This window comes from Oncorhynchus mykiss, chromosome 2 (assembly GCF_057628025.1).
Source record: "Oncorhynchus mykiss isolate SJ-2025 chromosome 2, ASM5762802v1, whole genome shotgun sequence".
NCBI classification, from domain to species: Eukaryota; Metazoa; Chordata; class Actinopteri; order Salmoniformes; family Salmonidae; genus Oncorhynchus; species Oncorhynchus mykiss.
The window spans coordinates 59147206-59173464 of NC_143023.1; the positions used below are offsets into that span (position 1 = coordinate 59147206).

The 26259-nt window shown below is 39.5% G+C and overlaps 1 protein-coding gene across 1 annotated transcript in view; it reads left to right on the plus strand.

Annotated features, from left to right (window-relative positions):
- LOC110492721 (chemokine-like protein TAFA-5) overlaps positions 1 to 15788 on the plus strand; it is a 162564-nt gene extending 146776 nt beyond the window's left edge. Inside the window, exon 5 of the mRNA XM_090203678.1 lies at positions 10597 to 15788. The gene's annotated coding sequence lies outside the window, so the exon portion shown is untranslated. The remainder of the gene's footprint in view (positions 1 to 10596) is intronic.
- Positions 15789 to 26259: the final 10471 nt, after the last annotated feature.

Genomic DNA, 26259 nt, shown 5'->3' on the forward strand with positions numbered 1-26259 from the left:
TCTTAGTGCCAGCATCAGTTTGTGGTGGTAAATAGACAGCTATGAAAACTCTCTTTGTAAATAGTGTGGTCTACAGCTTATCACGTGAGCAAAACCTTGACTTCCTTAGATGTCGTGCACCAACTGTTGTTTACAAATATACATAGACCGTCACCCCTTGTCTTACCAGAGGCCGTTGTTCTATCCTGACGAAAAGCTTCAAACCTGCCAGCTGTATGTTATCCATGTTGTCGTTGAGCCACGACTTGTGGAAACATAAGATATTACAGTTTTTAATGTTCCGTTGGTAGGGTATACGTGATCTCGTTCGTCTATTTTAATTGATTGTACGTCTCAATTGATTGTACGTTGGCTAATAGGACCGATGGTAATTGTAGATTACTCTCTCGGCAATGGATCCTAACAAGGCACCCAAATCTTCATCCACGATACCTCCTTCTCTTTCTCCTGCGAATTACCGGGATGAGGGCCTTGTCGGGCATCTGAAGTAAATCATTCCCGTCCAACTTGTTGAAGAAAAACTATTCCTCCAGTATGGGGTGAGTTTTCGCTGTCCTGATATCTAGAAGCTCTTTACGGTCATAAGAAACAGTATGTATAAAATAACGTACAAATAACGTGAAAAAACATGGACAAATTGGTTACGGGATCGTAAAACGGTAGCCATCTCCTTCAGCGCCATTTCAGATCCTTTGAGGAATGGTGTTTTCCCGCTAATTGATTTTGTAACATTCACGCTTATAGGCTACTGCCATGTGCACATTGCTGTGTTTATCAACATTTTAAGTTGCATCAGACTCATTGCTTTAAAAAAAATGGATGCCAGTGGTTGTATTTATTTGGGATCTATCGCATTCCACAAATGTCCCAGACTATGTTTGGAATATTTATTTATCGTACAGAACAGGTCAACTTTTGTACTATGGGGATAGTAGATTGACATAGGCTAGTGATTTTGCAGTTCATATGGCCTACTCATCTTGTAGGTTGAGGATAAGTAAATGTGGAAAGTTCTTCCAATATCTTCAATATTCGCCTCGGAATTTGATAAGGACACGTGCAGTTGCATCCCCGATCTGTGTCTTCACTTGTAGCCTGTGAGAAGGACCCGATATTGGCTAATAAGAATTTAGATATCTGAGAGAGCCATGTGAGTGAGAGTTCCATCGGAGCACACATCCGGGAGAAAGGAATTATAATTATTATATTCAGCCCAATAGTCACTGGCCGCAAAAGGCATGTTTTTTTTTTTGGCGGGGGGGGTCATTATGACCACACAAAGGGGATGCCACCGGGAAATTCAAGGCATTATCAAGTGCTTGTCAAATTGGCAATGGGAGACTGATGAAGGGTGTGCAGCCTGCGCAAAAAAACTATGCAGAGCTCATGCCCTTCATGTAACTTTTTTCAAATGTAAAATGTGTATGTTTCAAGGGTCTGTGTCAGTGGCTTGTAGCCTATGCGTGGAAACCAGTGTGTTTATGTTAATTAACGGTCAATTACCGTGGAACTGGCAGTTATAGGCTTGACAATCACTGGCTGACAAAGTTTCATGACCACCACAGCCCTACTTATGGAACAAACTGTTAATAAAAAATCCTGTAAATAAGTCAAACTGAATTTTGTTAGTAAATATACAACAACAAACTATATTCAGGAAGTACACAGAAATTATCATTATAATTAAATTATTTTCCATGCTGGAAAATTACAAAGTAGAATTTGTTCTACTTTTAGAATTGACTGGAGTTTAAATGGAATTTACCTCAACATTGGTTAGCACACTTGGGACACAACCACACCTGGGATTTGAACTCATAGCATCTTGGATGCATTCAATAACCTCTGGATTTGAGGCACACTGTCTGTAGCATTTCCATACACATTCAATACCTATAATATATCTCTGCACTTAGCAAAAGCGTGCCATCTGCACTGCTATTTTAGTTATCAGTGATTACACTTACTTGTTTCAGCAATTTCAGGGTTTTCAGTATAGTTGTCTCATGTTGGTGGGGCATATTATTCTGCTTTACTGTTACACCTGAATAACTATAATAAATATAATCGTTTTCTTGAGTGGTGGTGTAGAAGGACGATCGGAATGCAGTGAACCAAAATGATGTGAGTTCAAATCTCAGGTGAGGACATGTTGAAAATAATTGTGTAAATTAACATACACAATGAATTCATGTGTGTCAAAAATGTAAGTTGAAAACAGGGCATCACCTGTGAAATCTCGTGAAAATGTAAATCCACATGTAAAAGTTTAAGCAATCAAATATTATCAAGTGTTCCAAATACACATGATTTCACATGTGAAAATCCAAATTTGAAACTTAATGTGAAATTCATCAAGTGAACTGTCCAAAAACACATGGTTTCACGTGGAAAATGTCACATGTGAAGGTTTCCAAAAACACATTTGAAGGTTTCCAAAAACACATGTTTCTTCCAGCAACAACAATGGCAGCAAAAGACGATTAAAGATATATACAAAGCAAACGTATTACTTCATAATTATCAGCTAGATATGGGAATCTTAATAGTCTAGCTAACCATATAGTTTAACCAGCAAAAATAACCTAAAACGAATGTCAATTTGTTGTGGGTAGCTAGCTAACAAATATTTGTGGCTATCTCATTAGCTAACAGTACTAGTAGCTAGCCAGTTAGCTCCATTGACTTATTACTTGCGATCTATGGTACATAGGCAGGTAAACATGCCAAAATTAACACAGCATGTATTAACATAAAGATTAAATATTATACTCAGGCAAAATATGAGATGTGAGTAGGCAACATATGGCGACGACAGACATGGCAGCTCTGCTACAATCTCCTAAGCAACTTTGCAATATTATGTTTTTTGGTGTGTTATTTCTCTCAGATATATTTACAGTACCAGTCAAAAGTCTGGACACCTACTCATTCAATATTTTTTTTATTTTTTAACTATTTTCTACATTGTAGAATAATATTGAAGACATCCAAACTATGAAATAACACATATGGAATCACGTAGTAACCAAAAAGGTGTTAAAATTTCTTAGTGAACCCTTCGCGCGCCAATCCCGTTAACCTCTTGAAACTAGGGGGCACTATTTTCATTTTTGGAAAAATAACGTTCCCAAAGTAAATGGCTATTTCTCAGGACCAGATGCTAGAATATGCATATAATTGACAGCTTAGGATAGAAAACACTCTAAAGTATTGTCTGTGAGTATAACAGCACTGATATTGCAGGCGAAAGCATGAGAAAAATCCAATCAGGAAATGACTCTTGTTTTGAAACCCTGTCTTTCTATGCATCCCTATTGCCCATTGAAAGGGATATCAACCAGATTCAACAGCCACTAGACATAGTTTCAGGCTTTTATTTTGAAAAATTAGCGTGAACGACAACATTGCGTCAGTGGTCAGGTGGTGGCTCTCAGAGTGATTTGTGTGTAATAGACAAAGGTGGCCACTGTTCCTCTCGCTCCCACTGAAAAGCCAATTGTCCTGGTTGATATACACTGCTCAAAAAAATAAAGGGAACACTTAAACAACACAATGTAACTCCAAGTCAATCACACTTCTGTAAAATCAAACTGTCCACTTAGGAAGCAACACTGATTGACAATAAATTTCACATGCTGTTGGAAATGGAATCGACAACAGGTGGAAATTATAGGCAATTAGCAAAACACCCCCAATAAAGGAGTGGTTCTGCAGATGATAACCACAGACCACTTCTCAGTTCCTATGCTTCCTGGCTGATGTTTTGGTCACTTTTGAATGCTGGCTGTGCTTTCACTCCAGTGGTAGTATGAGACGGAGTCTACAACCCACACAAGTGGCTCAGGTAGTACAGCTCATCCAGGATGGCACATCAATGCGAGCTGTGGCAAGAAGGTTTGCTGTGTCTGTCAGCGTAGTGTCCAGAGCATGGAGGCGCTACCAGGAGACAGGCCAGTACATCAGGAGACGTGGAGGAGGTCGTAGGAGGGCAACAACCCAGCAGCAGGACCGCTACCTCCGCCTTTGTGCAAGGAGGGGCAGGAGGAGCACTGCCAGAGCCCTGCAAAATGACCTCCAGCAGGCCACAAATGTGCATGTGTCTGCTCAAACGGTCAGAAACAGACTCCATGAGGGTGGTATGAGGTCCCGACGTCCCTAGGTGGGGGTTGTGTTTACAGCCCAACACCGTGCAGGACGTTTGGCATTTGCCAGAGAACACAGAGATTGGCAAATTCGCCACTGGTGCCCTGTGCTCTTCACAGATGAAAGCAGGTTCACACTGAGCACATGTGACAGACGTGACAGTCTGGAGACGCCGTGGAGAACGTTCTGCTGCCTGCAAAATCCTCCAGCATGACCGGTTTGGCGGTGGGTCAGTCATGGTGTGGGGTGGCATTTCTTTGGGGGGCCGCACATGTGCTCGCCAGAGGTAGCCTGACTGCCATTAGGTACCGAGATGAGATCCTCAGACCCCTTGGGAGACCATATGCTGGTGCGGTTGGTCCTTGGTTCCTCCTAATGCCAGACAATGCTAGACCTCATGTGGCTGGAGTGTGTCAGCAGTTCCTGCAAGAGGAAGGCATTGATGCTATGGACTGGCCCGCCCGTTCCCCAGACCTGAATCCAATTGAGCACATCTGGGACATCATGTCTCGCTCCATCCACCATTAGATTTTGGATAGGTATTGCTTTTCCCTCTCCTACTGTGAAAGACATTTGCGGTTGCACCACAGACTGTCCAGGAGTTGGCGGATGCTTTAGTCCAGGTCTGGGAGGAGATCCCTCAGGAGACCATCTGCCACCTCATCAGGAGCATTCCCAGGCTTTGTAGGGCGGTCATACAGGCACGTGGATGCCACACACACTACTGAGCCTCATTTTGACTTGTTTTAAGGACATTACATCAAAGTTGGATCAGCCTATAGTGTGGTTTTCCACTTTAATTTTGAGTGTGACTCCAAATCCAGACCTCCATGGGTTGATCATTTTTGTGTGATTTTGTTGTCAGCACATTCAACTATGTAAGGAAAAAAGTATTTAATAAGAATATTTCATTCATTCAGATCTAGGATGTGTTATTTTAGTGTTCCCTTTATTTTTTTGAGCAGTGTATTATCGAATAGATATTTGAAAAACACCTTAAGGATTGATTACAAAAAACGTTTGCCATGTTTCTGTCGATATTATGGATCTAATTCTGAGTTTTTTTCGGCGTTGTCGTGACCGCAATTTCTGGTGGATTTCTCAACAAAACGTGGACAAGAAACAGAGGTATTTTGGCTATAAAAAAAATCTTTATGGAACAAAATTAACATTTGCTGTCTAACTGGGAGTCTCGTGAGTGAAAACATCCAAAGCTCATCAAAGGTAAACGATTTAATTTGATTGCTTGTCTTATTTTCGTGACCAAGCTTCCTGCTTCTAGCTGGACATAATGCTATGCTAGGCTATCGATAAACTTACACAAACACTTGTCTTGCTTTGGCTGTAAAGCATAATTTCAACATCTGAGATGACAGGGTGATTAACAAAAGGCTAAGCTGTGTTTCACTATATTTCACTTGTGATTTCATGAATATGAATATTTTCTAGTAAGATTTCTTGTAGTTGATGACAATTCTCCCGGATCTGGGAGGGGTAGTTCTAAGACGTGAACGGGATTGATTTGACAACACCCAGGGAAATAGCAGCGCGCCAAATTCAAAAGCAGAAATACTCATAATAATAATTCATAAATCATACAAGTGTTATACACAGGTTTAAAATGAACTTCTTGTTAACTTTTTATGGCTGCAGGGGCAGTATTGAGTAGCTTGGATGAAAAGGTGCCCATTGTAAACGGCCAGCTCCTCAGTCTCAGTTGCTAATATATGCATATTATTATTAGTATTGGATAGAAAACACTCTAAAGTTTCCAAAACTGTCAAAATATTGTCTGTGAGTATAACATAACTGATATTAGAGGCAAAACTCTCAGGAAAATCAAAACAGGAAGTGGCTTCTATTTTGAAAACTCCATGTTCCATAACCTCCCTTTGCTGGATTTAAAGGGATATGAACCAGATTCCTTTTCCTATCGCTTCCTCAAGGTGTCAACAGTCTTCAGACATAGTTTCATGATTTTATTTTGAAAAATGAGCCAGAACGATAACATCGCGTCAAGCGGTCACATGAGTTTTGCTCGCGCAAAAGTGTTTGGATAGGTATTGCTTTTCCCTCTCCTACTGCAACATTTGCGGTTGATATATATCGACATCCAGTGGAAGCGATAGGAACTGCAAGCAAGTGCCTTAGAAATCTAGATTCCCATTGAAAACCCATTAAAAAGAGAGTGACCTCAAAAACAAAATCCTGGATGGTTTGTCCTCGGGGTTTCGCCTGCCAAATAAGTTATATTATACTCACAGACATCATTCAAACAGTTTTAACTTCAGAGTGTTTTCTATCCAAATCTATTAATAATATGCATATCCTAGCTTCTGGGCCTGAGTAGCAGGTAGTTTACTTTGGGCACACTTTTCATCCGGACGTGAAAATAGTGCCCCCTAGCCTTAAGTAGTTTTTATTAAACAAATCAAAATATATTTTAGATTCTTCAAAGTAGCCACCCTTTGCCTTGATGAGTTGGCTGGATGTACTTTGGGTGGTGGACCATTCTTGATACATACAGGAAACTGTTGGGGGTGAAAAACCCAGCAGTGTTGCAGTTCCTGACACACTCAAACAGGTGCGCCCTCCACCTTCTGCCATACCCCATAACAGGTTAACCTGTTAAATATTTTGTCTTGCCCATACACACTCATGTCTCAATTGTCTCAGACCTTAAAAATCCTTCTTAAACCTCTCTCCTCCCCTTCATCTAGACTGATTGAATTGATGGAAGTGGATTTAGCAAGTGACATCAATAAGGGATCATAGCTTTCACTTGGATTCACCTGGTCAGTCTATATCATGGAAAGAGTTTTAGTACGCTCAGTGTATCTGGGGAAGCGTATGAAACAATTTCTAGAGTGTTGACTTTCCAAGAGCACAGTGGTCTCCATCATTGGGAAATGGTAAACCTACGGAACTAACCAGACTCTGTCTAGAGCTGGCCATCCGACCAAACTGAGCAACTGGGGAGGAAGGCAAGAACCCATTGACTACTCTGAGAAAACTACAGAGTTCCTTGGCTGAGATTGGCGAACCTGCCAGAAGGACAACAATATTTACAGCACTTCACCAATCTGGGCTTTCTGGGAGAGAGCCAAGACAGAAGCCACTCCTGAGAAAAAGGGACATCACAACACACCTGGAGTTTGCAAAACGGCACGTGAATGATTCTTATATGATAAGGCAAAAGACTTTGTGGTCTGATGAGACAAAAATGTAACTCTTCGGTTCCTGAATGCAAAGCTCTATGTATGGAGAAATCTAAGCACAACTCATCATCCGTCTAACACCATCCCTACCATGAAGCATGGTGGTGGCAGCTTCATGCTATAGGTATGCTTATCAGCAGCAGGGAGTGGTAGACAGGTAAGGATAGAGGGAACAATGAATGGAGCCAAATATAGGCAAATCTTTGGTGAGAACCTGCTATAGTGCAAACGACCTTAGACTGGGGCACAGATTTACATTCCAACAGGACAATGATTCCAATCATACAGCCAAAGCAATCCTGGAATGGTTTAAGAACCAGAATGCGAAAGTCCTTGAGTGGCCCAGCCAATTCCCAGACTTGAATCCCATTGAATATCTGTGAAAATAATTGAAGATTACTGTTCACCGCTGCTCTCAATCTAACACCACAGAGCTTGAAAAAAATCCCAAATCCACATGTGCAAAGCTGTTACAGACATACGCAACAAACTAAACACATAGACACATTGGGGAAGACACCCTGGTTCCCGTTTTTACAGTATTTGGTATGACTCAGACAGTGAACAAACTCCCAACCTTCGGACTGACACTCAAACTACAAGGCCACTGAGTTGGTCATAATAAATACTGCAACTATAATTTTGTATAATTGTATGCACAACCAAATCGATTGAGTGCAATGTGGAGCCCCACACTATCTTTGGTACAGTAGGGCTGTGGCAAATCGCAGTGAATTTGGAACAACCCTGATTATATTTAAAAGCTTTATCTGTGTATGGAGAAGATCCGTCACACTCTTTAACTCCTGTAATGTTGGGTCATCATAGGATTTAACACAACTGTGGCAGGGCTGGTATTTAATTGAATTAAGGCTCAGTCAGACAGTGAGGTCTGCATCACGCCACAGTATTCTCCAAGTCATTTACATCTTTTGCGTGTCTAATCTCGACCTGAGAAACAGCTTGGCATCTTAAGAGAGAGTTCATTCACTGAAATGAACCTCACACAGTCAGAGAATAAAGAACATTCAATCCCTTGATCAAATGAAGAAAGAGCTCTAACTCAAACAGATGGTAGGAAGTTGGCAGTTTTTTTCCACTGTGCAATTTCATATACAGAATTGAATGCATGTATATGGAGAAATAGTTAATATTGTAACACATTTGCGTCTCAGAAAGAGAGAGCACCACATTGTAAATGTACAGCACTGGTGTAAAGTACTTAAGTACCTTTTTGGTGGGTATGTGTGTTTTACTTAACTTTTTCTATTTTTCATTATATTTTTGTATTTCTTTTTTTACCCCTTTTTCGCCACAATTTCGTGGCATCCAAATGGTAGTTTACAGTCTTGTCTCATGACTGCAACTCCTGTACGGACTCGGGAGAGGCGAAGGTCTAGAGCCGTGCCTCCTCCGAAACACCAAGCCAACGAAGCCGCACTGCTTCTTGACACAATGCCCACTTAACCCGGAAGCCAGCCGCACCAATGTGTCGGAGGAAACACAGTACACCTAGCTACCATGTCAGCGTGCACTGCCCCCGGCCTAGGAGTTGCTAGTGCGCGATGGGACAAGGACATCCCTACCGGCCAAACCCTCCCCTAAACCAGATGACGCTGGGCCAATTGTGCGCTGCCCCATGGGTGTCCCGGTCACGGCCGGCTGAGACAGAGCCTGGACTCAAATCCAGAATCTCTAGTGGCACAGCTAGTACTGCGATGCAGTGCCTTAGACAACTGCATTTTACTGGGAGACTTTCACTTTTATTTGAGTAACTTTCTATTACGTTATCTATACTTTTTTATGATAATTGGGTACTTTTCCCACCACTGATGTACAGTATCTGCAGTTAGAAATATTGGGGAGTAGTCAAATAGTAATTCCACTACAATTTGCAGTAGCTTGGTGGTAGTTGAACTAAAGTCACATCTAAGTATTCTTTCCATGTAGAGGTGTAGGTAACTACTGGAACTACACATTACCTTTTGCAAAAATAAAATGTGGGTGAAGTAAGCAATCATTTTCTTTCTTTTTGTGGCATCAGACCTGCCAAAATTCTCACATTGTTTTTGTTTATAAGTGGCTAAATTACACAAGACCCAAAGTGATCTGTTCTTGCAATTTGTAGTCTGACAATACAGATTTACAATTTATTTTCACAAAGTAGTTTGGATGTAGTGAACTACTTTTTTCAAAATAACTTTAGTCAAGTAAAATTAATTTTTCTGAAGGGAAGCTTTAGTGTAGCTTAACGACTTCCAGTGTGACGTAATTGGTAGCTTACTCAAGCCACAAGGTTTTCTGAGTCACACATACAGTGGGGTCCAAAATGAATGACATCCTTGATAAAGATGAGCAATAATGACTGTATAAAATAAGTAATTAAAATACTGAGCTATATTGTATGATTAAAAAAAGTAATATGTTATTACTTACCAGAATTACGGATAATTCTAAATTAATTGTGAGTAATGATGAGTGAGAACGTTACAGAGGGTAAAATATCATACCCCCAAGACATACTAACCTCCCCTGTTATTGGTAATGGTGAGAGGTTAGCATGTCTTGGGGGGTATGATCGTTGACCCTCTAACTCTCTCACTCGTCATTATTCACAATTCATTCAGTGTTTGGAAACATATTATATTCTTATTTACAATAAAAGTGACTCCAAAATGACACAATACATTATTTACCATGTAATTTTCTATTGGACACAAAATAATGTGAAACACAATCAAAACTAATTGACAATGCATCCACGAGTTTGTAGCGTAACTGCTTCATGTAGTCATTGCATGCTATAGTAATATGGGACTTTATTTATAAGAATCTTGAGGGGTGTCAATAATTTGACCCTAATCTTTTTTGAGAGAAAAAATATATTACCTGTTAAAAGAAATCTCTTTCTTTAAACAGTTTTCTTAGTATAAAATAAATAAATAAATGTTGCATACAATAATAGCTCAGTATATGAATTATGCATTTTTATGCAGTCATTATTGCTCATCTTTATCAAGGGCGCCATTCATTTTGGATCTCTCTGTAGATGTAACATGCTGCATGCATTGAGTTGCCTGAATTGATGGGATGGCCATTTTATTGATGGTGGCCATCACCATCAACACACTGCTGACACAAGCAGAAGAGCTCTCATTGCAGAGCCAGATGTAGCGTGTCGTTATGGTTTCTCTGCTCCCCTGATGGCTGTTGTGTTCCTATCGATTCTCAGGTCTCCTGACGATGGCGGGGAAAGACTCTCCGGAAAGAGAGAAGGAATGGTGTGTGAGCTGCTTCCATTGGTCAATCGCCTGTGTGGATCATACGTTGTCTTATCATCAGCTGTCCGTCCATTGTCCTGTGCAACAGAGTGAAACCACATCAAATCTACGGTGCCAAAGGCCCGGACTCCGAATACAGGAGCTGGAGCTAAACATCGAACCGATGGACTCTGCAATACTGTATTATTCTGTGGGAGACCAAACTTATTTTTCAGTGGGTCGTCTTGAAGTGGGTCGTCTTGAACTTCTGGATATGACCCAGGACGAGATTCTCTTTTGGAGTTTACACTTGGCAACTCCTCTGCAGTGTTTTTACAGAATACAGACCAAAGTTAAAGACCATGTTATGGAGGACACAGTGGACTATGGGATAAGGGGTTTAGAGACGTATTAAAGTTGATAAAACATGCAATCCTGTATTCCCACTTACACTTTGATAGACATACCCACAAATGTACCCACGGTGACTTATTTCGCAGAGTAATTGTGTACAAATTAATGACAATAATTGGAAGGCAAAAGAAATAAGTCAAAGGACATTGTGTAATTTGTCAATGACATTTATTTTAGACTACTAAACTGTACTTGTGTACTCACTGCTCTATTTTGAACATTAATTAAATCAGATTTACATTTTCCATTGCTATAATATTTTGAAAATTTGCAGTCAGCATGGCTGGTTATAGTGAAACAAGCAAATCATTTCTCACCAGGAAAGAAGAGGAGGAAAAGAGTAAATCCGTCATATCTGTTTGGGGGAAAGAAACATTACATGTATTTTCAAAAGCCTAAAGTTATATATTTAACAGTTTTATATGTTGTATCTTTGTAGAAAACCTTATTTAGCACTGGAACTGTGGTCACATTGCCAATCATAAACTGTGCATACACAATGAGCTATGTCCAGCTACTGGTCTGTCTTGTTCATTTGAACAAAGTCAAGTGGCTCTGCCTTTCCATTCTGTTGAATTATTTTTTCATCATAAAATCAACTATTTAACATGAAATGAGGTGGAAATTACAATATTAAAGCAACCAGACAATTGTACAGAACCCGTTTATGAAGAAAGGTTATATTTTCTAAATTTGTAGCCCACAGTTACCTTTGAAAATGTTGCACAATTTCAGGTTTTAATTTTCAACCCACCTTTACTACTTTAAACAACCAAGCTACTGCCATATTTAATGGAAGGGGGAGACACAACGAGACATTTCATGATTTTCAAACTGGTGACTACAGAGTTTGCAACTAAAGCTCAGAAAGTTATCACTTTATGTACATTTCAGCAAGTTAACTTTACGGGAAGCTCTTGAGCTAGTAAGCTTTGACCCTGCTGGATAAGCTACCACCAACATGCTGTTTTGCATGCTGTTCAGAAGAAACACCACTGAAGGTAGTGACCGTGTGAGCACCATTTTAGCAGTGCAAACCTCGTGTTGGGATTATGCCACAGCAGTTCAGAGTATTCTTCTTTGATCAGAATTGGTTCAAAATTAGCGACAAATACAAATAGTATATGGGCCAATTTTATTAGAGAGACTTCATGGGAATATCATTTGAATAGGTAAACGTTGATTTACATCATCCTACAGTATGCACCAGGCAAAAAATTGATTTAATTAATTGTTTCCTCATTATTTTAACTGACATAATCCGGTTGCATCAATGTGGCTGGCTGGTAGAATGTGCAAAAATGCGTGTGTCTCAATAACATGCAGTACATCGTATGCATGGTATACGTTCGCAATATTTCCTTCTTAAAGATTTTAAGGCTGGAAGAACACTTGAACAACAATTCATGAGCATAGTATTCTGTTCTCAAATGGCCATTTAAAGGGAGGTTGAACAGACTGATTTCTCCTCTGTTTTCTTCATCATCATTAAGAGCAGTATGATTTGATGTGGGTGTGTTATGTTCTCTATACAATGTGCAAGTGACGCGTCAATGTTACTTCTGCTAAGAATGAGCCTCAATTTTGCATCATCAAAGTCATGAAAACATGGCCGTTTAATATATATAAAATTGTATAGGTGTTTCTGAGTGAATTAACTTACTATGTTCCGTTTTTTCAAAGTATTTCATTAGAACCACACACATGAACTATAAATATTTCTAGAAATCTGTCCTAGATTTTTTTGTAAATGCTGGCTGGAAATATTCAGTTAAAAAAACCTGACTAATATAATTTAAAAAAACACATAAAATGGCCTGTAACTAACAACTTCTGACCGTTCTGTAAGTCCTCAGCTCGATGTGGGAAAGCTCCGGAATGGTATACAGCAGGAGATTTCTCTAACTTTCTGCGACTTGTCTTATTTCTTGAGTGTCAAATATTTTGATAAAGGCATCCGGTACAAATATTAATATCATTTTACACACAGTCAGGTCCAAAATTATTAGCACCCTTGATAAAAATGAGCAAAAAAGACTATAAAATAAATAATTCAAATACTGAGCTATATTGTATGCTCAAACAAATGGGACAATTATATTATGTTATACTAATACAATTGCTCAGAGAAATATCTTTTTTTTAACAAAACAAGATATCCTTTGTCTGTGCTTTTGTACAGCCCTCTTCAATTCAAACCACAGGTTTTCAATGGGGTTCAAGTCCGGAGACTGAGATGGCCATTGCGAAATGTTGATTTTGTGGTCAATTAACAATTTCTTTGATGTGTGCTTGGTTTATTGTCTTGCTGGAAGAACCATTTGACAGTTGTGTTTGTGATGCTAACGTTAGCTCACGAATGTGAGGATTTTAAATGTTTAAAAAAACCAAAGCTGTTAATTAATAACAAGTCTTGTTCTTTCAACATAACATTGGAGACAATGTAGTGTATCAATATCTTGTTCGTTGTCTCATGTCAATCAAACAAGTCCCGAGGCTGTGCATGCTAATGACAATTGGGTACTTCTGCTGTCTGTAAAGAAATGAGTGGATTGTAGGTTGATTCTGCTGCTACGATTGGATAGTGTGTAGCTGTGCAGCATGCTCAGATAATTTGGGGTGCTGCCAGCTGCCCTGTGGGCACAGGGGTGTGATTGAAATCCCAACCCAACACTAAAATATCCAAGGAAATTGGCATCATCATTAATTTCCTAAATCTTGCACATCTCAGTTTTGAAAAAATTCTGACTTTATGACTAAAGTTATCAAACATACACCTTTCAGTCAATTTTGGCACTATAGTTGATGTTTATGACTACTATCGACGCTCCAAATGGCGTCATCAAACAAACAAGTAGTTTTTTTTGGTTCAGCTGCTTTTTAAATGCATTTGTGCCACCAAATGAGAGTATCAAAGAAAATATCAAGTCACTTGCATTAGGTCTTATGACATACATTACGTGAATATATTAACTTAATAAAATAGTTTGAGACTTTCTAAAGCACAAAATATATGGGAGGGTCAAAATGTAGACTTTAGTCTGAGGGGCTGCGGTTTTCTTTATTCTGGCCAAGTTTTTGAAAAACAGACCATACTGTGAGACTTTCTATATCTTGAAAAATGGATTGCTATCATGTGAAACATTTTGGGACTGTGTCAACAGGGTATCATCTAGTGGCATTTTCCTTTTAATGTGGGCTATTTTTAGGCCTTTTCTGGTGTCTTGTTTGCTTTTGGGTCTTTACTGGGAGGCTTATCAAATGTAAACAAGACAATTAAATGTACATTCGAACTGATAGTGCTCACAGTGGGCTTCCTACTAGGGCTAACCGTCTCAGTGCTAGCAGTGTACATCAGGCTCGTAGACACATGATTACTGCTGACAATGGGATTTAGAGGAACATAAAGTAGGTTACTTACATTAGGACTGAAAACACCCCTAGAAAAATCTACAGCAGCACGACAAGAACTCTGCCGACAAAATGGTAGGGATTACCTGAGCAAGGCCTGCTGATAAGTCAATGTCTCCAAGCGGCCTTGAAACGAGAGGCACCAAGATTATTTGGATGGACTCCATCGTTCCTGTAGAGGATGTTGTGTTTCCATAAAGGTGTCAAAGTTATCTACAAATGTCACGCCAACAGAGCTACAGTAATCTTTTAGGCAGATGTGTAATGCCAGTATCCTGCTGAATTGTTCGCAGTTCCTGCAGCCCAGCGATGGCACAGGAACTGAAATAATCGGCCACTTTTTGGAGACTTTTAGAGCTCAAATCAGTTCTTTTACAATCCAGTTTCGGCAGTTCCGATCTTAGCCCTCATAATGTCGTTTGACCCAACATGGACTATGTCAGCGTCAGCCATCGGCAGCTGTCGTAGAACAATCGGAAGCAGTTTAGTAATGTTCTGTACTTGTGCCCCAGGATAGCACAAGTTTTTGCCCCGGGAAACAAGATGTTTCTCAGCAGAGAGCTGCCGGTGTGTGTGTGTGTGTGTAAGGCAGAAAGACAGAAAGAGCACAGGAGAGAGAGAGAGATTCTTCCTCCAACACAACACTGATTTTCTATGTGCGATGGAGTTCAAATCCAAACCTTTTCAGGAGGATAAAAACATCTGACCGTGGACCAGGGTTAAAGGGGCAACTTCTACCAAATCCCAAATGAAACATGCTTTACATTATGGCACACTGTTATGTACGCTTATCCTTGACACATTCGGTTGACTGTATAAGATCTGTGTGGGGTTTTGCAATGTGCGGTAACAAACAGTGACAGACCATTGTTCTGATCTCCACCTTTAGGTCCCCCACCAAAAAAAGTCTAGTTGTTAAAGAGAGCAGCCACACACATCAGACACAGAACCTGATGTTTTAATTTGATTGATACGTGGCATGAACGAGCAATACAATTGTCACACTGTACATCTTTGTTTGGATTACATACAGTATATCATTTTTTTACTGTGCCTGCAATGGTGAAAGTACAATCCATATGTTATAAACCTTCCACAGCTGCTTTCCCTAGTAGAGCTAAGGCAGCTATTATTTCCCCTCAAGCAGAAAATATGTCAGGGGAAGAAAACATACAAAGACTACAAAGTTCCTGTGGTGTCAGAAGTGTGTCAATATTTACAGTGTTTTATCTTCGACCTGTTGATCTGATATGCAAAATATGTCAGCAAAACACAATTGCCATCAGCCCAAATCATTGCATATAATGCACAACTCAAAATAAAAATAAATATTGTAAAATTTCACCTACATTTTTCCAAATTACCCGGCAACAGTTTATGTCCTTCTCACATTCAGTGAGGAACTTTGTATTCGGAGCTGCTTGGTACAGTAGATTACTTTTTGTATTTTTTTTTTGTATTTTACTTTTATTTTCCAGCTTAGTCTCATTGTGTCACACGGGACTGGGTGTGTGAGGTAAGAATCAGGCGCAGAGAGCAGAGAGTTCCAAAGGGAAAAGTGCACTTTAATCTGGCACCAAAATACAATACCCAAAAACACAGAAAATTCTGACTAACCCAAAACACAGGGTACACGGTCCGGAGCACAAACAATCCCAACGACACAACACGTAACACAAAATTAATCCCGCACAAAACAAGGGCGGGTTCACTAGGCTTAAATAGGGAAGCACATCAGGAAAACACAATTAGACACAGGTGCAACTAATAAGACAAAACAAACAGAAAAAGGAAAAGGGATCGGTGGCAGCTAGTAGGCCGGTGAAGACGACCGCCGAGCACCGCCCGAACAGGCAGGGGAGCCAACTTCAGCGGGAGTCGTGACACATTGAGAAAATAAATTTCAGCACATAAAGTTTCATACTCATTTAAGACATAAAACACAAAGCACTACAGTTTAAATCCAAACTATTAAAATGTTTATTTTAATATATTACATGCATACTAAAGTTGACTTAAATATCCCCAAAAATTTAATAATATACTTCAATCACGAGATGTATTTTTCTAGTATATCTTAAGTATACTATAAATATAGTATCATTACACTTCAACACACTAAAAGTGTACTTTATATATAAAAAATATAAAAATTCAATTGTTTAGCATAATGTACAGAGGCTTCGGAAAGTATTCAGACCCCTTTACTTTTGACATTTTATTAGGTTAAAAACTTTTTCTAAAATGGATTAAATCGTTTTTCCCACTCATCAATCTACACACAATACCCTACAATACCCTACAATTTGCTAGTTCATTAAAAATAAACAACAGAAAAATCACATTTATATATAGTACCAGTAAAAGTTTGAACACACCTACTCATTCAAGGGTTTTTGTTTATTTTTACTATTTTCTACATTGTAGAATAAGAGTGAAGACATCAACACTATGAAATAACACCTATGGAATTATTTAGTAACCAAAAAAGTGCAAATCAAAATATATTTTAGATTCGAGATTCTTCAAAGCTTTGATGACAGTTTTATAAGTTAGTCACCTGGAATGCATTTCAATTAAAAGTTAATTTGTGGAATTTCTTTCTTAATGAAACTGGCTCATGAAGATCACCACAGGAAAGGAAGATGCAGAGTTACAGTACCTCTGCTGTAGAGGATAGGTTAATTAGAGTTAGCAGCCTCAGAAATTGCAGCCCAAATAAATGCATCATAGAGTTCAAGTAACAGACACAACTCAACATCAACTGTTCAGAGGGACTGCGTGAATCAGGCCTTCATTGTCGAATTGCTGCAAAGAAACCACTACTAAAGGACACCAATGAAAAGAAGAGACTTGCTTGGACCAAGAAATAAGAGTTAGACCGGTGGAAATATGTCCTTTGGTCTGAAAAAGGAAATTTTCAGACCCAAAAAATGTGAGATATTTGGTTCCAACCGCAGTATCTTTGTGAGATGCAGAGTAGGTGAACAGATGATCTATGCATGTGTGGTTCCGCATGGAGGAGGTGGTGTGATGGTGCTTTGCTGGTGACACTGTCAGTGATTTATTTCGAATTCAGGGCACACATAACCAGCATGGTTTGCGCTTAGTGGGACTATCATTTGTTTTCCAACAGGACAATGACCCAAAACAAATCCAGGCTGTGTAAGGGCTATTTGACCAAAAAGGAGAGTGATGGAGTACTGCATCAGATGACCTGGCCTCCACAATAACCCAACCTCAACCCAATTGAGATGTTTTTGGATGAGTTGGACCGCAAGGTGAAGGAAAAGCAGCCAACAAGTGCTAAGCATATGTGGGTACTCCTTCAAGACTGTTGGAATAGCATTCCAGGTGAAGCTGGTTGAAGGAATGCCAAAATTCTGCAAAGCTGTCATCAAAGCAAATTGTGGTTGCTTGAAGAATCTCAAATATATTTTGATTTGTTTAACACTTTTTTGGTTAATACATGATTCCATATGTGTTATTTCATAGTTTGTCTTCACTATTATTCTACAATGAAGAAAATAGTCAAAGAAAATTAGTAGGTGAGTGAGAGGACCTGAGCCCTAGGACCATGTCTCAGGACTACCTGACATGATGACTCCTTGCTGTCCCCAGTCCACCTGGCCGTGCTGCTGCTCCAGTTTCAACTGTTCTGCCTTATTATTATTCGACCATGCTGGTCATTTATGAACATTTCAACATCTTGGCCATGTTCTGTTATAATCTCCACCCGGCACAGCCAGAAGAGGACTGGCCACCCCACATAGCCTGGTTCCTCTCTAGGTTTCTTCCTAGGTTTTGGCCTTTCTAGGGAGTTTTTCCTTGCCACCGTGCTTCTACACCTGCATTGCTTGCTGTTTGGGGTTTTAGGCTGGGTTTCTGTACAACACTTTGAGATATCAGCTGATGTACGAAGGGCTATATAAATACATTTGATTTGATTTGAGAAGGAGTGTTCAAACTTTTGACTGGTACTGTAAGTATTCAGACCATTTACTCAGTATTTATTTGAAGCATCTTTGGCAGTGACTACAGCTTTGAGTCTTCTTGGTTATGATGCTACAACCTTTGCACATCTGTATTTGGGGAGTTTCTCCCATTCTTCTCTGCAGATCTTCTCAACCTCTGTCAGGTTGCAGGGACAGCTGTTCAGGTCTCTCCAGAGTTGTTAGATCTTGTATAAGACTGGGCTCTGGCTGGGCCACTCAAGAACACTAGAGCTCTGTCAGAGTGACCATTGTGTTCTTGGCCACCTCACTGATCAATGCCCTTCTCCCTTGATTGCTCAGTTTGGCCGGACAGCCTGCTCTAGGAAGAGTCCTGGTGGTTCCAAACTTCTTCCATTTAATAATTATTGTTTTTCAGTCTTTTAGTATACTACATGCTCACTATCATTACACATAAACACACTCATTAAAACTGTACATCAATTTCAATAGCTTTATTTGTAATTTACTCTATTGGAGCACTGTAAATCATTCAAAATACACTTGGAGTTATTCCTAAATTGAAGCATCCATTTTTTTAAACGAAACTGCTTGTGAGTGATCAAGTACACTATAAGTATACAGTGCCTTGCAAAAGTATTCATACCCCTTGTATTTCTTCAAATGTTATTGTGTTAAAAAGTGGGATTAACATTTATTTAATTGTCATTTGTTATCAATTACCTCAAAATACTCTAATGTCAAAGTCAAAATATATAATACAAATTAGATCACTAAAATATAGTCATTGCATAAGTATTCAGCCCCGTTGTTTAGGCAAGCCTAAATTAGTACATTTGGTTTAACAAATCACAGAATATGTTACATGGACTCTGTGTAAAGTAACAGGGGTTGACATTCTTTTTTTTATGACTAACCCTTCTTCTGTCTCCCATACAACATCTGTAAGGTCCCTCAGTCAAAAATTGAATTTCAAGCAAAGATTCAACTACAAAGACCAGGGAGCCTTCCAAAAGCCTAATAAAGGGGCGGTGATTGCTAGATCGGTAACAATATCAAATCAGACATTGAATATCTCTTGAAGCATGGTCAAGTTAATAATCATGTTGTGGATTAAGTATTAAAATATATTGAAGTATACTTTCAAAAACTAATGTGCACAAACATTTGTATATTATCCAGCATTCTTTTCAGCAGCTAAAGTTTTGATTTATAATACATTGTTCCTCATGTTTAGCTTATTCAAATGCTTTGAAGTACATTTTCAAACAGTATAATGTTGTACTTTTAGTTACAAATTGCATATTACAAATTACACATTTTATATAAAGGTTAATTGTGAACAACTAAAGTGTGAAATCCCAATGGTACACAATTTTCAACAATGTTAGTTGTGCATTGCTGCTCCAGCCACTACTGCTTTGTAAATAGCATATTGACATTGACTGAGAAGATGCCTTGATCAATCTTTTGACCTTTAGATGGCTAATTACAATAGCTAAAGTGGTTGATGAGTAGAAGTGTATTTGCTAAAGTACAGTGCATTCGGAAAGTATTCACCCCCCTGGCCAAGGCCCTTCTCCCCTAATTGCTCAGTTTGTCCGGGTGGCCATCTCTTGGAAGAGTTGGTGGTTCCAAACTTCTTCCATTTCAGAATGATGGAGGCCACTGTGTTCTTGGGGCAATTTTTTTGGTACCCTTCCCCAGATCTGTGCCTCGATGCAATCCTGTCTCAGCACTCTACTAACAATTCCTTCGACTTCATGGCTTGGTTTTTGCTCTGTCATGCACTGTCAACTGTGAGACCTTATATAGGCAGGTGTGTGCCTTTCCACATTATGTCCAATCAATTGAACTTACCATAGGCAGACTCCAATCAAGCAGTGGAAACAGCTCAAGGATGATCAATGGAAACAGGATGCACCTGAGCTCAATTTCGAGTCTCATAGCAAAGGTTCTGAATACTTATGTAAATAAGGTGTTTCTGTTTTTATTTTTAATAAATTTGCAACAATTTCTAAAAACCTGTTTTTGCTTTGTCATTGTGGGGTGTAGATTGATGACAACTTTTTTTCCATTTTAGAATAAGCCTGTAATGAAACAAAATGTGGAAAAAGTCAAGGGGTCTGAATACTTTCCGAATGCACTGTATACTTGAAACACATTATAAATACTATATTTTGTAAAGAAAATACAGGAATTTAAATTCCAATTTCGTACATTTCTTATTCATGAGAAATATACATAAAATGTACTTAGTGTATTCAAAGTACATTTGTTTTGCTCTTTGTCTAGCATACTAAGAATATAATCAAGTACCAAAAACATGTTCTAATTTAGATCATTTGAAATGTATTTAAACTTTTTTTTGACTGCTTAGGCACTATCTTTAAAACTCTACACACTAACCACAAAACCTTACACCAAACCAGCAAAACATTATACATCTCTTGCAAATGTCTTCACTCTTTAAAAAAATGTGTTTTTGCTTCAACACAGTACACACAAACCATCATTTGAATAAACACACAAAGCACCAACTACGCATTGATAGTATATATGAAAAATGCTTTTTATTTTTCTGACTACAGTGCATAGCAGTTTGCAATAAAGTTTTGTCATACATGTAGTAAACACACATACACACAGATATCCAAATGTGTAGAGTATGGATGTGTATTCCAAACACAACACGCTATCAATACAAATAAGGGAGATTTTTTTTTCTTCTCAAAATGTTCTAACACTCATCAAACAACAAAAGCGCAGTAGAAGAAAACAAAAAAAAATCTTCTCTTTCCCTTCACTCATTCTCTTCTTTGCCGACATCCTCCAAGGGCTCAGAGGAGATGTACCTGTGTCGGCCAGGCGTCAAGCGTCTAGGTCCATTTAACATCCCTAACAGTCTACATAAATTAGCACCTCCTATTCCACGGCCACCTTGGGGCCACTCCACCTTCGATGCAGCAGGACCCTGGGATGTGGTGTGTGTGTGCGTGTTTGCGTGAAACATGCTAGACTGCTAACACACCTCCCTTCTTGCCAATCATCAGAGTGAGAAAAAAAACCCAGCTGAATTTATGAAAATTGCGGCATTAGGGTGCATTAAGTCATGTGTAAGTAATTGAACTTATATTTTCAAATTGTTATTATTTTCTCTACTGTGACTCTAGCAGTGTTGAATTCCTCAGGCGGTGTTATAGAGACTTTTTTGCATTCCATTCATGAATTTGAGAGTGCTTACATTTCCCGAGACCAATCTCTCACTTTTATACTGGAGGTGGCTTGGCTGTCATTGAGCTTAAACACCAAATCCGGATTGTGTCCTTAGTATTATTCTATGTCTTTTAAAACTGGTCCAGCAATTCAGGCTGTGATGTTGCAGAGGCTGACATTCCCTGAAACCAAGTTTAGAAAGGCTAGTGGTAATGAGCCCTGTCATATTCTGGGTATCGGGGAACAAACACAGCTACCTAATCACCCTGCCTGTGATTGCAAACAGGCCTTAGCGAGGCCAGAGAGGGTCTATTAAAACCTACTAGCTTCAATGACTGGATGCCATTAAAATATTACCAATGTCTTGAGCAGAGAGTGGCCCCTCTTCCCCCCTTTAATTTAGTCTGTAGAGCTTGTGTTTTACATTAGCTAGCATCTGCCCAGACATAAAGACCTATCTGTGACGTAACATACAGAAGGTTTGGATAATGATTCTGCTTCTAAAGCCCCCCTCCCCTCCCTCAGGCTGCACTAACCCAAAATCTTAATTCCATTCCTCCATTCCAAAACTCCATTCCTTTCTTGTTTCTTTCAAAGCTGCCAATGCAAAGCCAAACAACAGTGAGGAAATAAGGGAGCCGTTCAAGACCTTCATAATCAGGTCCTGGTGTGTTTGATTTTAGCCCCACTGCATACAGATGAAGCAAAGCAGCTGGAAGCCCGGCCTGCTCATCCACAGCCTAAATTAGAAAATTCACCACCTTTGCCAGTTCCTTTTAAAACCCCATTTCCATCCTGTCAACTCTTATTAGGGACAGAGAGAGTTGACAATAGACCAAAACTATGTGAGGAAGCCCATCCTGTCTCATCACGGTAATTCTGCCCCCCACTTACCAAGCTGTCAGCTGATTTTCTGGTTTCAAATCCCCTTTTTTCACTGCCTCTGCTGAAACTATAGGTGACCGACTGCCTTGATTCGTCTTAAGTAACAAAATTTAAAATGGTGTATTTTACATTGGATAAAAGCAGAAACACAGAGCTACAAAATTGTATTTCATACACTACACTTTAGGAACAATGGAAAGTAATTATGCTTTGAAAGTTGATAACTTTGAAACCTCACTTGAGAAAATGGCCTTTGAATGTTTTGGCACCTAGTGGAAAGCTCTTATTTGTCCACACCCATTCAGCACTGTTCACACCCTCTTAAGCTTTAGCTCCACCCATATCACCCAAGCTAACTGGCTAACGCTGGCTAGCTTCCTCCAGACACAAATGAGAGAACGGCTCACTGACAATTTTACTCAGCCGAGCAGAGCTGGTTAGGCTGTTTAATTTTATCCAAAGTGTTGGTGACCGCAACTGTGCTGCTGGTAACAATTTATGCATTTTTGCCAACATTTACCGACACAGGCCATATTCAACAGGTGTTGAGCATTCATAAATTTGTCAGATATTCTGCGGTTTGGCACACTCAGACGAGAATGCTCTGAGCCAGTGCGAATTTACCAGCTACAGTGGGGCAAAAAAGTATTTAGTCAGCCACCAATTGTGCAAGTTCTCCCACTTAAAAAGATGAGAGAGGCCGGTCATTTTCATCATAGGTACACTGCAACTATGACAGACAAAATGAGAAAAGAAAATCCAGAAAATCACATTGTAGGATTTTTAATGAATTTATTTGCAAATTATGGTGGAAAATAAGTATTTTTCCGTTCGCTTCTGATGAGAAAACAACAGTCACGACTGATATATTATCGAATAGATATGTGAAAAACACCTTGAGGATTGATTCTAAACAACGTTTGCCATGTTTCTGTCGATATTATGGAGCTAATTTGGAAAAAAGTTTGGAGTTGTAATGACGGAATTTTCGGGTCTTTTTCTTAGCCTAACGTGATGAACAAAACGGAGCTATTTCACCTACACAAATAATATTTTTGGAAAAAAACATTTGCTATCTAACTGAGAGTCTCGTCATTGAAAACATCCGAAGTTCTTCAAAGGTAAATTATTTTATTTGAATGCTTTTCTTGTTTTTGTGAAAATGTTGCCTGCTGAATGCTAGGCTTAATGCTATGCTAGGCTATCAATACTCTTACACAAATGCTTGTGTAGCTTTGGTTGAAAAGCATATTTTGCAAATCTGAGATGACAGTGTTGTTAACAAAAGGCTAAGCTTGTGTTTGAATATATTTATTTCATTTCATTTGCGATTTTCATGAATAGGAAACATTGCGTTATGGTAATGCGCTTGAGGGCAGGGACTATGGTGGTAGGCTTGAAATATGTTGGTATTACAAACTCAGACAGGGAGAGGTTGAAAATGTCAGTGAAGACGCTTGCCAGTTGGTCAGCGCATGCTCGGAGTACACGTCCTGGTAATCCATCTAGCCCTGCGGCCTTGTGACTGTTGACCTGTTTAAAGGTTTTACTCACATCTGCTACAGACAGCATCAACACACAGACGTCCGGAACAGCTGATGCTCTCATGCACGTTTCAGTGTTACTTGCCTCGAAACGAGCATATACAGTTGAAGTCGGAAGTTTACGTACACTTAGGTTGGAGTCATTAAAACTCGTTTTTCAACCACTCCACAAATGTCTTGTTAACAAACTATAGTTTTGGCAAGTCGATTAGGACATCTACTTTGTGCATGACACAAGTCATTTTCCCAACAATTGTTTACAGACAGATTATTCACTTATAATTAATGCACTGCATCACAATTACAGTGGGTCAGAAGTTTGCATACACTAAGTTGACTGTGCTTTTAAACAGCTTGTAAAATTCCAGAAAATGATGTTAGGGCTTTAGAAGCTTCTGATAGGCTGATTGACATTTGAGTCAATTGGAGGTGTACCTGTGGATGTATTTCAAGGCCTACCTTCAAATTCAGTGCCTCTTTGCTTGACATCATGGGAAAATAAAAATAAATCAGCCAAGACCTCAGAAAAATAATTGTAGACCTCCACAAGTTTGGTTCATTCTTGGGAACAATTTCCAAACCTCTGAAGGTACCAGATTCATCTGTCCAACAATAGTACGCAAGCTTACCATCATGGGACCACGCAGCCGTCATACTACTCAGGATGGAGATGCTTTCTGTCTCCTAGAGATGCACGTACTTTGGTGCAAAAGTGCAAATCAATCCCAGAACAACAGATGCTGGAGGGAACATCTCCACAGTAAAACAAGTCCTATATCGGCATAACCTGAAAGGCTGCTCAGCAAGGAAGAATCCACTGCTCCAAAACCGCCATAAAAAAGCCAGACTACGGTTTGTAACTGCACATGGGGACAAAGATCGTACTTTTTGGAGAAATGTCCCCTGGTCTGATGAAAGAAAAATATAACTATTTGGCCATAATTACCATCGTTATGTTTGGAGGAAAAAGGGGGAGGCTTGCATCCCGAAGAACATCATCCCAACCGTGAAGCACGGGGGTGGCAGCATAATTTTGTTGGGGTGCTTTGCTGCAGGATGGACTGGTGCACTTCACAAAATAGATGGCATCATGAGGGAGGGAAATTGTGGATATATTGAAGACATCAATCAGGAAGTTAAAGCTTGGTCGCAAATGGGTCTTCCAAATGGACAATGACCTAATAACATACTTCCAAAGTTGTGGCAAAATGGCTTAAGGACAACAAAGTCAACGTATTGGAGTGGCCTTCACAAAGCACTGACCTCAATCCCATAGAAAATCTGTGAGCAGAACTGAAAAAGCATGTGCGAGGCCTACAAACCTGACTCTTTTACACTAGCTCTGTCAGGAGTATTGGGCCAAAATTCACCCATCCTTTTGTTGGAAGCTTGTGGAAGGCTACCCGAAACGTTTTACCCAAGTTAAAAAAAATTAAGGCAATGCTACCAAATACTAATTGAATCTATGTAAACTTCTGACCCACTGGGAATGTGTTGAAAGAAATAAAAGCTGAAATAAATAATTATCTCGTCTATTATTCTGACATTTCACATTCTTTAAATAAAGTGGTGATCCTAATTGACCTAAGACAGGGAATCTTTACTAGTATTAAATGTCAGGAATTGTGAAAAACTGAGTTAAAAAGTATTTCGCTAACGTGTATGTAAACTTCCAACTTTAACTGTAAGTAATTTAGCTTCTCTGGTAGGCTCGTGTCACTGGGCAGCTCTCAGCTGTGCTTACCTTTATAGTCTGTAATAGTTTGCAAGCCCTGCCACATCCAACGAGTGTCAGAGCCTGTGTACTATGATTCAAACTTATTCCTGTATTGATGATTTGCGGGGTTTCTGATAAGTTTCCGATTTAGAGTCCCGCTCCTTGAAGCGGCAGCTCTACCCTTCAGCTCAGTGCGGATGTTGCCTTTAATCATGACTTCTGGTTGGGGTATGTACACACAGTCACTGTGGGGGGGGGGGGGGATTATTGATGAAGCTATCTGTAACAGTTTTCTTGCGGTGAAGGAGAGGCGGACCAAAATGCAGCGTGGTTTCTATTCATGGTTCTTTAATATAGCAACTCCACATGAACAAACTAACAAAACAAGAACCGTGAAAACCTAAACAGCCCTATCTGGTGCAAACACAGAGACAGGAACAATCACCCACAAAACCCAACACCAAACAGGCTACCTAAATATGGTTCCCAATCAGA